Here is a 16184-nt window from a genome sequence, read left to right on the forward strand (position 1 = left end):
ACTAGGTAGGTTATTGTACATTAGGAACAAGGAGATCAGTATTGGGCCTCATATATATAAATTCATTATCTTGAGGAGTTCTTTCTTTAGATTGTCATTCAAAATCCCTATTGCTAAGCCAGCCACAGGTTATCCAAGGAGGCTGTGGATGCCCCATCCCTGGAGGCATTCGAGGCCAGGCTGTATGTGGATCTAAGCAGCCTGATCTGGTGGATGGCTACCCTGCACATAGCAAGGGGGTTGAAACCAGAAGGTCATTGTGGTCCTTTTCAACCCAGGCTGTCCTATGATATAAATACAGGATGATAGATTTTCAGGGTAATTTCTTGTTACAAAAAGAAAAAAAATATCATAAAATAGAAATAATAACAGAATTATCTAGACCTAAAAAGCAGCCCTAATTCTTCCAAGATGCCATCCTAACAAGCTGAGATTATTGTCATGACCTTATAAAAATGACTCAGGTTACAAAACTGCAGTAATGTGAGATCTACCTGTGATTTCCACCTTTGTCTTTGTGCGCGCAGGGAAGAATAATATGCCATCTTATGAGCAGCACATCAAAAGGAGATGGTAAATCTGCAGGCTTGTGTCTTCCAGCTGTCCTCCCAGAAGCGTGCTTTGATGTCTAACAAAGGGTCAGTTGTTGTTCCACTCTTTAATCTGGATAAATTACTAGGAGTGCCTCTTTGATCTTTTCTTATTTCTGCAAAATGTGGGGGAATTTGGAATCTTTGTAACTTCTACTGTGCAAAAGTCAGTCAAACAGAAGAACGGCAGAGATAACTTACACTGCTGCAGATGCTGCTTCTTCAGGATACCAGGGAAAACTGCAAGGGTTCAAGTCTGTGAGACAGATCATTCCCTGGTGGAGTCTCCTGAAAAATATAATGCAATCGAGAAAATCTGTTAGAATACCATTAAGCATCTATTTCCTCATTAACCTCCCTAATGTTACTATCATTTACATGGTGAGAAAGTTTTCCAGAACTCAGCATGTCAGGAGCCAGACCGCAGGAGACAACTGCACAATATTGCCATGGTCTGATTCCAAGGATGCAAAGATTGCTCATTGATGGCTAAGAAAAAAATGCTGTTTCCTCATGTCTCTCAGATGAAAACATGAGCTCTGTAGTACAAAAAGGGATATCCTCATTTGGGGTCAGGGTCTTAATACACCGGTGGAAAGCCGTGCAAGCAACGGCAGCCCGAAGTCCGCATTTATTTATTCGTCTTCGGGCTATAAGCTCTGCACGGGCTCGGCAGTGCGGCAGCAGCACCGCGCGGTGGCACCAGATAACCACGAGTGGCTGCAGTCGCCTGCAGGGCAGCACGGGAGGGGAAATCCCTGCTGCCCTCCTGCTGCAGCACGGGGTGGGCAGAAAGCTGACCAAAAAAACCCAACGGAAACCAACCATGTCCCTCCGTGTCACAGCCAGACAGGTCTTGAACGCCTCCAGGGATGGTAACTCCACCAGCTCCCTGGGCAGCCCATTCCAGTGCATCGCCCTCCCTCCCATGTTCTAACTGAGAGAGCATTTAGCGCCCAGAGGAGCATTTGGGTGATTAGGCTGGAAGGTTTGGCAGCTGGCACTCACAAGCACTAAACTAATCCTATCGATCTATTGCTAGGCAGGCTTGGAAAAAGCAAGTTCACCTCCCCAACCCACCCCCACCTCTGCGAACACAGAGATGACCAAACCACATTCAGTTTTTCTAACTTCTCATTAGCAAAAAGGTTTGCATAAAGACCTTGCTGGCTAATTTAAAGATGAAATATTTAATACTGAGTAAATTGTAGAACTGTCCATTTTGCCCAATGTACCACACATGAAACTTCTAATAACATAATGAATTGCCTTCCCCCCCGTTCACGCTATGATCTTTGTGAAGGAATCAGTTTCTAGTAGGGAGTGAAACTGGGAGAGTCAAATTCATCATGTTTTGAACATTTCAAACTAATAATGGCGGTACACAAAGTTCAGCTCTGAAGAACACAAGAGTGCTGGTGACCCTGCCTGCACACCTTGCAACTTCAGAGCCTTTCCCAGACCGAGGAAATGGCCAGCATTGTTTCTGATCCTGATGCAACATCAAAGCAGCACAAAGTCCAGTGTTACACCCCTACAGCAACAAGGTAAGGACTCCTGTTTGCAGGGTACATCGCTTTTCAAAGAGCATCACCTTCCTTCCACATCCCCACACATTTACCAGATAGGAGCAGCATGCGATTTCTGCAAGCAGAGCGGTGACAGCAGGGAGCTTGGCTCTGGTGTTGCTGTTAGTCTTGAATCCTGCATGTACCCAGCTCACTGCTTCACTGAAACTTTCCATATGTGAAGAGTGGTGGTGCTGCGTGCTCTCTCCCTGGGAAATTAGACTTGTTACTAGCAGTAACCTTTATCTCTGCATGACATCCAAGCTGCCAGGAGAGCACAGCAACCCTTTCATCCCTGTGCTCATGCCCTCCCTTGGCAAAGTGTCGATCAAGTCTGTCATGCGCTCCTTTTGCTGTAGTTCTGGCACACTTCACAGGAGGCGCAGAATTACAAGGTTTATACCATGCTCTATCACTGCAGACACTGTTTTCCTACACAACCTCCCGCATTTCTCTCCAGTTAGTGTGAAAGAACAAAAGCCCTTATCTGCTTCTGCTGGGCATGTGACTGATCCTCTCACCTTGTTTTCCTTAAATTCTTTGGTGACCCTGATTTCATACAGATCACTAAGGCCATTATGCCTCCTGTTTCAAGGCTTATCTGTCTAGCTGAAAAGCTTCTTTCATTCCTATCTTTTCCTTTTTGCTAAGCCCTAATCTACTACTTTTTTTTTTTTTTTTTAAATGTTCTTTAACATATTTTTTTTTTTTTTTTTTTTTTTTTTTTTTCCCTTTAATGAATGGAATTACATAAAGCAGGTATGACTAAACTTTTGTCATTCAGGAAGTTTCACTCATACATTTCTGTGCAGATAACAAATCTTCATCAGCCATACTGTAACTGGACTTTCATCCTGAGTCTGAAATGTGCTCCATCCAAACTACAATGAACTCATTTTAATTTTGATCCCCTTGCTTCACTCTCTAGTTTTCATTATGTTAAAAGGAAGGAAAGTTCATCCAAACAACTTAAATTCTGCAAAGCCAGACCTGTCTGAGTGCTAAAGTGGCTGACTCAGAGTTTGAAATAGAACAAAACTATCCTGAAATTTCGGTGTGATAAGGAAGCCTTAAATAAAGTTACAGTAGATTGATAGCATGCTTATTTACACTGCATGCCTCTGATGTCTATCTATATGCAGAATAGAAACCACAGTTGGTAAAAAGGCCTCATCCAGCTGTGTGATGGGAGGCTCATCATCTCACAGACAGACACTTCAGGTGCTTCTTTTCCCTGTTGCAGAAAATCTTGCACAGGCTGTCAGATAAATGGCTCTTAGAATATCATTTCCCCACCTCTCACCCCCCAAACAGACCTGAGAACAGTGTTTCAATAGATCTGATAAGAAATACACATTCTGATTTGTCCTTTCTGGCACATCTCGCCTTGGAAATTATGCTTCATTAAGAGAGTCACACTTCCTTGAAGGTAAAGCTTCAAATGCAAGAAGCTGATACTACTAACATTCCTGAGCAAATCCGCAACAAAAGAAAAATATCAGAGATACAGCTCAGCTTCAACTGCTCATAGTCTGGATTTCATAAACTCTTCAAATAATTTGCTATTTTAAAGACCCTACTCTTGAACCAAATAAGATTCAGGACTCATTTTTCATGGATGTAAAGAATCCAGCCCAAAAAGTTACACAGTAAAGCAAATCCCTTAAGGAAATCATCTTCAGAAATGACTTTTGTGACTTCCGTATGCCTGGAATTAGCAGAGCACCTTCAAATATGGAAACATCAGCCAAGGCACAAGGACAGAATATCCCATAGAAACATGCACAGGATGGCTCTGTCTTGAGTAGAAAACTCTTGTGGGAAACTGATATCTTGGTAGGAAGTGGCCATCCCCACCTGATTTCCACACCTCCAGAAGCCAACCAGGAGATTTCCTTGGCCCCACTGCATGAAGAAACAAGTGATTTTTCACCTCTACATCTCTAGTAACTTGACTTCAACAACCATCAGAACAGGCTGCCCAGAGAAGCTGGGCAACCCCAACCTCAACCCCGGATGTATTCAAGGCCAGGTGGAATGGGGCTCTGGGCAGCCTGAGCTGGTGTGTTGGAGCTCAACAATCACCTAAATAATCAAACAAGTCCCTTCCAACCTAAGCCACTCTACGGTTCTGTGCAGGTCAGGTTCAGTGCATTAATTTCCCAATCACACAGGCAAAAGTTTCCTTCCTACTTTTTGCTGTGCCTCTCTCAGAACAGACTTCTTGGAATATAACAAGAATTAGTACAATTACTGGGACTGCTGCTTTTCCAGCCACCAAAGAAAATCCAAGATAGGTTCTTTCCTCTTTCTCTTCAGTCTATATTGATCATCAATTCTGGAAAGCTTTGGTGGGAATTAGGTAGGAAAATGTCACACATTTGTGTGTGACAACCGGGGAAGATTTAGGTAGATAAGGAGATGTGGAGAGGGAAAACTCAGAAAGCATAACAAAACTCACCCAGTGCAGAAATAGTAAGAGATTGATTATTTCTTTAATGAAAAAGATTGCATTTACTGTCCAAGATCATCGTGTTTCTGGGCTAGAGAGGAGCATCCTATTTTTAGGACCACAGACTGATTTTCTGTTAGCTCAACAGGAGGTCTGTTGGGAGAACTGCTGAGACAGAAAAATAAAAATAACCAAACTTGCTTTAAAATCTCACGAGTTCCAGGACTTGATTCGTCATATTCATCTGCATGCAGTCAGTCACACTTCATTCTGACATATCTCTTCATTTGATCTCTTGCTCACTCTGGAAGTCGTGTCTCTGCTTTCTGCCTGTGAGCTGGGCTCAGATGCCTTCAAGACCCTGTCTTTATGCCATTTTCTGTTACGAATTTATCTGCTCTGGTTCAGGGGACTGCAAGGTACAACAAAGCTCTGCAATTTCAGATGTTATAGTCTAAATAAGATGTCACCATTATATGGCAGAGTGACATCTATGCAGAGCAGGGCTGAGATATACAAAAAGAGCTGAAAATAACCCCCATTCACCCGTGTGTATCAGATCTGAGGCATCAATTCCTGGAAACCTTTCAGGGCACTGCTGTAACAACCTGCTTCCCTCCGCCTGCTCCAGCAAAAAACGTGTAAGCAGAACTTTGCTGGCAATGAATATCACTGTGCTGCTTTAAGCCTCAAGCCAGTGCTGTAAAGGTCAGTGTAAATAGCTCCTTAGTTACCCCTCAAAGACTTCAATAAAGCACTGCAATAATGAAGTTGCTTTCATTTGTAGCCCTTCCTCTGAGAAACCCAGGCCAATGAACAATGTACCAGACTGCTGTAGAACAGAAATATCACTGATACTTTGCAAAAAAGATGACATCCTGGTGGTTTTAAAACAACCTCAAGTCCTTCCATGGTGACACCCCCTCAGCTCTGCTCCTTCGGGCTTCAAAAACAAAACCAAACAAAATGGGGAGCGGTGGGGGCAAAAAAGAATGGTGCAAGACTTTGTAACATCTTTAAGGAGTGAAAAGCTCTTCCTTTCAGCATAAAGGAAAAGCAACAAGCCAAGGAAAGGCTGACTCTACACAGTAAGGCCAAGAGATCCATGCTAATTTTGTATTGCTGTGCTGAGTTTTAGTCTTCTGAATAGCTGTTTTGTTTTAAGCTTCATTTATGAGATTACTGTATTTATGACCCAATCAGTGACTATGACCCATTAAACTAATACTCAGCATTAGTTGCTGAAAGAAATTTGGGAAGATAGCCAAGGAGCAGTTTAAAGTGACGCAAAGGCCCAGGCAGTCACTTACTCGACTCCAAAGTGCCAATTAAGTAAGAACAAAAGACATCCTATTTTGCAAAGGACAGAGACTGGGGAAACACCTCAAGCCTTCCTAACTGAGGGAGTGCCAACACAGAAGATGCATCAGGTTTTTGTTCTTTAAGGTTATGCAAATTAACTGACCCTCAGACTCAACATGAATATTTAACACTGAGCATTTTGTATCTGGAACTGAAATAGAGGAACATACAGAAGGCTGGTGTGTATTAATGTGAAGAGATAAGTATCAAGCAAAACTAGCTCTTTCACGTTGCTGGTTACTCCTGTTTTTAGCTGCAAAGTTTTACTGGAAGATGTAATTTAGATGCTGCCAATTCTAACCCATGCCAGAGAATAGAATGCCTGATATTTGCAAAATAAAAATTAGCATCAAAAGCAGAAAATGGTGTTAGCATAGCATTAAAATAGTTGCTGTGATAGCATCCTCCTATACCCTCCAAATGTGGAAATCCTAGTCTATAAATGTACAGTAGGCATCGTGTTATGAAACAGTATGGTAAAGTTCAAGTGTTTTGGAAAACACTATTTCTGCAGACTGGAAAGCTCCTCAGAACTCCAAATAGAGACCATTACATCAGACTTAGCACTCCAACAGCTAAATTCCATTAGAGATTTGGGGCACAGCACTCAAAGACGCCTCCATCAGATGGAAGGTACAGCACGACAACTGAAGCAAAGAAGTAGATGCTTCACTCCACACTCTTCCAGTTTTGACCCACTCACTTTCTCAATCTTGGCTTCTTTTGTGATCAAACACGATCTTTCAAAATACTTTTAAAAGATGATTTTTTTCTTGTAAACTTAAGTTTCAAAAACCCGCAGTAAAACATTGACCTTGCATAGCGTTTAATAGTACTGGAAGACAAATTTGCAAAGGACTGATTCCACAAAAGTTAATAATGAGAAGAATTATTCCCAACTCTGACAGCAGTGCTAAAGTAGGCTTCATTAATGGTGCTGACTGTGATTAATGGAGTTAACAAAACTAATGAGGTTTATTTACTTCAATGTGTGTAATATTAGTTGTGGGCTTCCCAAGCAGCAGAATGATGGTAATATCTAACTACATTTCATATGTACAAAGTGATTAAAAAAACATTTGAAATATCTCTTAAGGAAAGAGGAGAAGATGAATGATCTACTTTAAGTAAAAGGAAGTAAATGAGAACAAATAAGTGGAGCTGGGTAAATAACTTGGAATGAATATTTTATATACTTAGCCCTACTTCCTCCCCCCCCCCCCCCCCCCCCCCCCCCCATGAGATCCACAGAACTGAAGATATTTACGCAAACCTGTTTATCATAGGAACTTGATAGATTAAAAAAACCAAACAACAAAAACTACATAACAGTGGAACTCAGGCTTCCTAGTGAAGGAGTAATTGACAAGGGAAGCCATGCAGTGGTATTTCTGTTCTCTCATTAGCTAAACAGAAAAATTCCAGTACCAGCACCACTAATTCTCCACTTGGAAATAAACACTAAGAATTATCACTGTTTGACAATCCTTCTGCTCAAGGGTATTTGCCAATACATAAAAGACAGACTGTATTTCTTTTCAAGTCTGTCTATGTTAAAAGGGTCAACTCTAGGATGTAATCAAATTCTACCTCCTGGTCAGTTGAAATATATCCAATAAGTCCCTTTTCTGTGTAGCTCAATCCCTCTTTGGAATCTGCAGTTCCATTGAATTGCCTCCTGACATATGTTGCTGTGTATCTGGAGCTTTCACTCATTCTTCAAGCCTCCAGCTAGATCAGGCCACTGCCAGCAGTGTCTGTAGTCTCTGTTCTGTATCTCATTTCCTAAATCCTCTACACAAATAAATCAAAGGAGATCTGGAAGGAAAACAAATATGCAGACTGATCCTTTGAATAGCTCATCAAGCCAACCTGAGATACACTAATGCAGCGCTTGAGGGAAAAAGAAAGTCTTAAAATCCCATGGAGAACCTCCAAAACAACCCTAAATACCAATATAAAAGCAGAGAGTCTACAGGCTAATGCACGAATCTTCCCCCTCAAGGTGACCCTAACGATAGTTCTTGTGGTTACAGCAGTTTTCTTGGATGAAATAAGCTATAGGAGCAAAATTCTGGGGGAAAAAACACTGGCTGAGGCCTACATGAAGCTGAACATTTTTCTTTGCCAGTGATGTTAGTAAATGTTAATGTCTACATCATCTCTCAGGCACTTGGCTCAATAGATGTACAAACAATGAAGGTAAACAAAAAAGCTCCTCTGAACACTCACCTACACGAACCTTGTAAATTCACTAGTTCCAAGTGCATGAAACCCATATGGCAGGAGGATTTAAAAGGTACACAGAGATGTCAATAGCAGAAAACAGAAAAGTAGTCCACACAGAAAATGCCGTATGTCATTTACAGGTGCAAATCAGCATATACCAGTAAATGATGAAGTACTGCACTTGGAGAAAAGGAACAAGAACAAATAGAAAACAATAACAAAATCATAGCTTAACTACATCAAATTTGTCTTGTTTGTGCTCACTGTATTCTGGTTTATCCATTCTAAACCACTGCCTCTCTAATAATAGAAATACCATGGTCAGTATGCACTCCTGCTTTTGTTTAGGTAGACTGAAACAAGTTTTCTGAGCTCTGCTGATGGCTGAGATAAGATCACTCAGCCTGTTCCTGCAGAGCAGCACCCACACTACTCACGGTAAGGCTTTTCCCTGTAGCCCCATAATAGGAAACTGGATGTTCCTGGTATTGCAGGCCCTGTCGTTTTGATGAGCACTTGAGAAAGACCTAACAGTGTTTCATCTGAAGGAACACACTGAAGAACTGTGTTGCATGCTGTACAGATGCTTCAAGGAATTTACAGGAACTTAATCTCACTAAATTCTTACAAGATCCTACAAACTGCACACTGGAGTCATCTCTGCTGGCAGCCTTTTATATTAAAAATACATCTTTGCAGAAATCATGCATTTGAATTCTTAATCACATGAATAGACTGATCTTTTTTTCAAAGCAGTGCCAAATCTCCATCCTTACAGACCACACACACCAGAGGCAGGCAGTGCAATAGGACACTAAATCACAGCACGTGAAGCTCTGCTGTCCTTTCTAGTGGATGGGTTTAAATGTCAGTGACAGTTTGTTCTAAGTTGTCAAAGGGACACTGATTATAGGAAGAATGAATGTGCTGACAGAAGTTACTGAAAGTCCTAGAAACTTGGATGAAAGTTTTGTCCATGTTCTCCTGCTGGCAGCTGTCAAAGCTTCTGTTCCTGCTATAACTGAACTGAAAAGAAAAGAATGTCGTAGCATCTGTAGTAAAAATGGTTCTCTAATGGAAGAGGACGAGGAGGTGCCTTGTTAAGTGAAGCTTTTCTGATTGGGCATAATCTTCTGCTTGTTTTGCACAAGGAGAAATGAACCCTCCAGGTGCATCTCAGGTACAGCAGAGTCTTAAAATGCTTGGGACATCCTTCTGCATGCAGATTTTAAGTGGGTCAGTGATAAGCATCTTTTGATGCTTCTAAGCAAATACTTTGAAGAGCACAATCCACTGGACTGCACCCAAGCCTTATTAATTTGGCACTATGGCTGTAGCTAATATGTTTTGAGCTGATAGCAGTGGTCGATACTGAGCTCTTGAAAATTTGCCATCATTGACTTGCCCAAGGTCACAGTGGAGGTCAGTGGTAGACTCAGATCCTAAAATGATTTGATCCTGGCTATTAACCAAAAGTATATTCTCTTTCATTAGACATATAGTGCTGAGTCCACAGGAGGTATGCAAGATAAAACCTGAGGCAGAGGATCCCTTTTTGGATCTGGTTATCACTAGCAGAAAATGAAATAGGTAGGTATATACAGAATCTTCTATTTCCTCTTAATGTTTCAGCTCATTAAATGAGAGGAACCTGGAAAAACCTGCCGTAGGCCATGTCTTTTAGGTCTGCAGAAGGAAAAAACCCTTATAGCTTTTAATGAGCTCATGAGATTTTATCCTCTGTTACCACTAAATCCATCACTTTGCAACAATGAAGATAATTTATGGCTGCCTCAATTGTTTCTTTTATTTATAGGACAGTTTTAGTATGGAATTTAATCAAAGAGATTAAATGTCATACTACCTATTACCTTGCTGTTAAGATATTAATCCTATAGAAAGGCATATCAAACTCCGGATTAATCTAAAGGGAAAGAAATATGATAGCAATGTAATTGCTTTAGGATTCATGATTTTTTAACTTATTTAATCGGGGCAGAAGTTGAGATGTCACTGCCTCTTGCAACATACTTGTTTTTCAGAATTAGAAATGGATATGACTGTAGGTAGAGTTAGGTCTTGATTTAACAAAGTGCTTAGCATATACTTACCTTTAATGTGCCTGCCTTGACTTCAGTGAGACTTATGCATGTGTTTAAGAACTGCATAAGAGAGGATTAAATCACCTGCTTAATTTTAAGCACCTACTTAAGTGTTTTTTGTTAGGTAGGGCTTCAGTAAGCTATGTTACCCATTTGATGTGTTTGCCACTTAATAGTATCGTTTTAAAACTAAGAAAAGGGAATAAATATGCTGCCTATATTTATATTGCACATTCTATACAAAATGGTTTCCCAAAGCCCTTTATGAACCATAAACAGAACCACATTTCAGCAGTTGATTTCAAAGCCTCTTCTATTGTAAGAACACAAGATCAAGAAGCATGGTGAGACAGACAGCAAAAACAGACATTCAACATACGCCTTCAGGAACTGTTGAAATTTCAGAGAGGAAAAAGAAATCTGTGACCACAGCAGCAAAGGAAGGTGGTGTTAACTTGTATTTTCCATCTACTGATGCACTTTTTTTCTTTTCTGAATCAAATTAGCCTACTAGTTGTGGTAGAAGCTGTTTGCTATCACTGATCACAGTGATCATTGCGTTATTAGGAATAAAAATGACATCGTAGTTGCACTTACATTACAACTACAACATTCTTCCCTGAGAAGGGGGTAAACGTTATCCGAACTGGACTGTCCTTGTCAGTGCTCCAACCACTGCTGACATCAGCTAGGTTGGACCTGGCTGAAGTAGTCAAAGAAGTGAGCAACTAGCTCCCTATTTGCAATTCCTCTTGTCCCTCCCTTCACTGATCACAGAGGTTTTCTAGGATACAGCACCAACAGATTCCTGGCATTACCTTGACTTTCCAGTCTCATTAGGGCAGTGAGTACAGGGACTATCTTTCCATGTCATTCATGAAATGCACAAAAAGCCTCAACAAGAAAACATCATCTGGCAACAATGAAATATTCAAGCATGTTTGCAGATGACAGTGCCTGTTTCTGATGGGAGAAGATTGTTTGAGAGAAGTTATTTGCACAAACCAGTGAATGATTGATGTGAGGCCAATAAAAGATTGATGTGTGAAAATGCAGAGCACATCTGCCCTAATTGAAACTCCTGGGTTCCTTGGGATTACAAGAGGGAAAATAATTCCTGCCCATGAGATTCATCCTGTCCTCCAGAAAATATCTAATCACTCCTTCTACTTATTTTCATGCTGATAGCCCCTCAATGCCTCCTCCAAGACTATCGTAGAGTTAAAACCTCACACACTGAGGGCCCTGTAGGGAGTCAGGAGCAGAGCAGTCATGGAGAAGGAAAGCAGTAGATTGAGGCTGACTGGTACAGTAATCCAGGGCTTCTTTTTTTTCTTGTGTGTGCTGAAGTTCAAAATGCTCCCTTCAGCACTGCCACCTCCTCCCACTGACCATCCCTGTAATAGGGCACTATCAACACCCTTTCCAGTGGGCAGCACCTACAAGGCTATCAACAGTACTAGGAAATACTAGTGAACCTGCTCAAAAGCATGAAATTATAAGCATTAACTCTCAGCCAGGGTTCACCAGTAGTTCACCAAGTTCCTTGCAGCCAGGAGCTAATTAAAGAGAGCAGAGTGTTTAAAGAATTCTTATAATCATGTTTTCCTGCTAACTCCATTGGTGGCACAGCAATTAAGTACTAGCTACCGAGTATATAATAATGCTGCAACAATAGGAATGAACTGAATCATGAGAAATCTTCAGTATCATCCTGGAATAGATTTGTTTGCTAGTATCACTAATTTCGTCCATCCTCTGAGAAGGGGAAATAGATGGCAAAATACATGGCTCTGAAGCCTGAAAAGCAGCTGTTAATCCCCAAGGAGGAGATCCATGAAGTCAGACTGGATTCTAATTTAGAATTAACTCATTCCTCTCCCCCCAAGATTAGCCTATGAATAAAGTGTTTTTACAGCCATTAAGTGTCATAAGGCAGCTATTCACACGTACTCTTCTAGCAGAATAGAAACAGGGTGACCAAAAGGACTAAATCTTCACTCATTCGCTACATGCACCTTACACAGTGATCGAGGTACAAAAAAAGAGATTGAGTGATTTGCTGTCTGCCAAACTCAGTCTGGACACTGAGCAACCACTGCTCCAATCTTGCAGCTCAGTAGAAGCTGCATTTATTTGAATAGCTACATAATCGAAAGGGACTTCTTTCCCTCCTGCTAGCCCTGCTTTGAGCACGAAGGTTGGACCAGAGTCCTGCAGGCTGTCTTTCCAACCTCAGTAACCCCACACCACCCATGATAAATGTCCTTCCTCCAGCCTTTAATACACAGATCCATTCCCATCAACTTCCAGAGACCCCTCAGCTTGGCCTATCTCAAGAGAGCTCCGCCTTTGATTTCCCTGTGCTTCTGCCCCCTAATTTCACATGTCAGCCAGAAGATGTATTTCCAGTGTCCCTGAAGGACTTGGGATAAAGAGGTGTAGCTGTTGCAAAGGCTGTGCTTGTATGAAGACTTTTGCAAGATGTGAGCTATCCCTGCTCTTCCATTAAGAAAATATCATTTACACATTAGGACTATTATGTCCTGATTTTACACAACTGCACACAAGGAAGAACAATCATTGTAATGTTTGCTCCTTATATTGGACTGTGAGGAGGTGTATAACTAGGCTGAGAGCTGTATTATACAACTGATCTTCATGACCCCACAGTCAGCCAAGTTTCCTATTACAAGCATTCAGAAGTTTATACCCTGACTATAAAAGTTCAGTCTAAGCTGAAAGTTGATATAAAAGACCATAATTCCAGAGACAATCTGTTTTAAAATTTGAAAATAGCTTGCAACACACTTCAATAACATTTGTCATAGAAAAGCCAAAGAGTTTTAACAGTCTCTTCATCCTCAGTGGAAACAGTTACCAGTGGAACCATCTTCCTAATAGGCATAAAGTGAAGCAGTTTAATGGAGCTTTCAGTTTCATCAGCAGAGGAAAAGTTTTGTGCCCATTCTTGCAAACTGTTGGAAGGAAATAATCTAATTGACTACTTCTGCGATAAGGCTTTCCAAGCTTTCAGTCCTTATAAGCTACTTCTGAAGATTTTAAATTCAGAACCAGTTCTAAATTGTACACACTGCTAACACAAGAAAAGATCCAAATTAATAGAATATTGAAGTGCTTTTAAAAAGTGATAGGTATGGAATAGGGGATATTTAAGTGAAAATTATCCTCTAGTCTTTTTCCCCCTCAGTTGCAAGTTTCCAGCCTCTAAAAAATTATCTCAGTTCAAACACTTAAGTCAGGTCTTTTCCCTTCCACTTTCTGATTTCTGTTCAGCTTATCTGATCACTGAACTCTTGTATTGCTGGCCCTGTCTTCTGCACAGATGAATGTCACTTGAAGCATGAGCAGAATACAGTTAACCACTGTTAACCTCAGCTCAACAACAACAAAATGCTTTTCAGCAGCATATGTCAGAAAAAATATAATAGTAAACCATCAATAAACCAAAGCCTGATAAAGAAAGGAAGGAGGGTGAACTGCAACTTGTTGCTCTGGATGTGAATGCCCAGACCTAACAGGCTCACAATAAATAACTCCAGGAACAGAACAGGCTCAGACTGAAGTAAATGCAGGCCTGCCTGGAGGATTTGCATTGGAGCAAGACAGTATTTCAGAAGTAATCAGTTCACTTTTGATTACTTCATTCTAAATTCTCACCCTACAGCTCCTGTGAAGGAAATCCTCCTTGAAAGAAACAACCCAGAACAAAGCTGCGATGATCTAAGCTGTATTTAGATCACTGAAACGAGAAAGATGTTTAGGAGCACCAGCTTTCCCTGTCTGTTACTCACATGTGTAGCTCCCACAGAAAGAAGCAAGAGCTGCGTGCACAGCTGACAAGATAATCCCTCCATAAAATCCTCCTAACCTGACGAATAACCCCCTCTCTCAGGAAGAAGCATTGTTTCTTCCTTGTTTTGGACCAATGAATGTTGATTTTGATACAGATCTTAATATGACCCAGTCACGAGCCAGGTGAAACTCTCATTTATTTTTCTATCTATACACATAAAAGGCAGAATTAACACCTTCCTGAGACCTAATGACCCACAAGGTAAGTGGGAGGAAAGGGAAAGAAGTATGATTAATCTCCCACTGTTTTCCATAGCCTCATTCTTTACAGAGAAATGCCTCTGTGAGCATGAGAGCTTTATAGATTATATTGTCATCCAGCATCTCAGTATGTACATCCCCAGCCCCTATGGGGAATTCTAAGGCTCTCCTAAAGTTTTATTCACTGCAGCATGCTGTGCTGTTTCACACAGTATTTCCACCTGCGCTCACACAGATCAGTGAGGGCTCGAGGCTGGCAGCACAGCAAGAGGAACATGATAAACCCCCCAGGAGGGATTTGAATTCCCTCTTCTGTGCTTTGTCATAAGGGTGCAAGCTTGGCTCCCTCCAACCTGCTGTTCGTTCTGGGGTATGGAGTTGGCTCAGCAGCACTGTCTGATGGGGCAGCCCAGCTGGCTCTCCGTATGGCTGAGGCACGCAGTCTGCTGTAGGCTCTGATAGTTTGTAAGACTGACAGAGACTGGTAGCCATTTGACATATAAAATATGCAAAGGGAGGTGATCTCACTGCTTTCTGACTCTTCAGGCCCTGAAGATACTTATACTGAGCACTCCTATCTTCAGTCCCTTCCCAAGATTAAATAAAAATAAAAGGAGCACTTTGCAGCAATTGGCATCATCTTTCTGCAGCGTAAGCTTTAAAACATGCAGGGAACAAACTGTCTCCAAAGATTAGAGCCCTTTGTTATTTACTTAAAAAGAACTCTTTTTCTCTGGTGTTTTTCCTACTCCTTTAATGAGAATTATTTCTGAGTGTCATCACACACTTAAGGGCATATCTGTGCTGCTCAGTGGTACAGCCTCACAGCAGGTAGCAATGACTGAAAACAAGGAGCACATGCCTTGCCTCTTAGACCAGGCAAAATCAGTGGTGATCTCAGCACAGCTCCTGTTAGCACTCTAACATCTCTAAATACACCCAGAAAGGGACTCCTATGTCAAGTTCTTCCAGAGCTCTTGTCTGAGACACAGCTTTGAAAGGGCCTGTACTCCAATTTTGGCTCAAACCCAGGAGAAGACAAACGTGGTACTTAGTAAAAGTCATGAGATAACAATCAGAGACTGGCACACAGCAAGAACTGCTGTCCTTAGCTTCATGTCCTGACTATATCTTAACTGAATGCTAAGTGGCTGTACACAACCTTTTCTCTCCTTGAATTCTTACCTGAGAGATGAGAAAGCCATGGGTAGTTCCATGATTTCCTTCTGTTCATCCTCTGGGATGGACACTGCTGAATACCTCTTCCTCACTGCAGACAGTGACAACCAAGTCCACCCTGAAAACAAAATCAGTAGCAGGACTAAGAGAAAACAAACTCATAAGATAGACTGAGAAAAGGGTAATCTCACTGACATGAACTTAAACACACCTGTTTGGCCCAGGTGAGGCTGGTCAGAGTCAATAAGGTCTACTAGTGCTCTCAGGGCACTGCAGTGTTTATCATTGTCTCCCTCATTTCTATGCATTCAGCTCCCAACACTGGCAGGGGCCTCTTGGTACTACTGCAAAACAAATAACAAAGCAGTTAAATGGTGATGTTAATTAAATTCAAGTCAGGTGCTGCTTGATGGGTGCCCACACAACCTGCCAGGAGGAGTGTAGCTGCTAATTAGCACCCATGTTGGCCAGAGCAGCAAGAATATCAATGTGTGAATAGAATACAGAGAGTAAACTACCTATACTGGAAGTTGTGAGGTAGTGCAATATTTCCATGTCAGGTTTTTCCAGACTAATAACATCACAACAAAAGAGAACGTGTAAGACTGGGAAATGATATTCTGGA

The 16184-nt window shown here is 41.4% G+C and overlaps 1 long non-coding RNA gene across 1 annotated transcript; it reads right to left on the reverse strand.

The window, feature by feature from the left end:
* Nucleotides 1-268: 268 nt before the first annotated feature.
* LOC107316767 lies at nucleotides 269-15755 on the reverse strand. The gene is made up of 3 exons (XR_001556573.2): nucleotides 15566-15755; nucleotides 792-878; nucleotides 269-706 (listed from the first exon to the last, which is right to left on the reverse strand). It is a non-coding gene; the product is annotated as an uncharacterized LOC107316767 (long non-coding RNA).
* Between the last annotated feature and the right edge of the window lie 429 nt (nucleotides 15756-16184).

Source organism: Coturnix japonica, chromosome 7 (assembly GCF_001577835.2).
Source record: "Coturnix japonica isolate 7356 chromosome 7, Coturnix japonica 2.1, whole genome shotgun sequence".
In the NCBI taxonomy this organism is placed as follows: domain Eukaryota; kingdom Metazoa; phylum Chordata; class Aves; order Galliformes; family Phasianidae; genus Coturnix; species Coturnix japonica.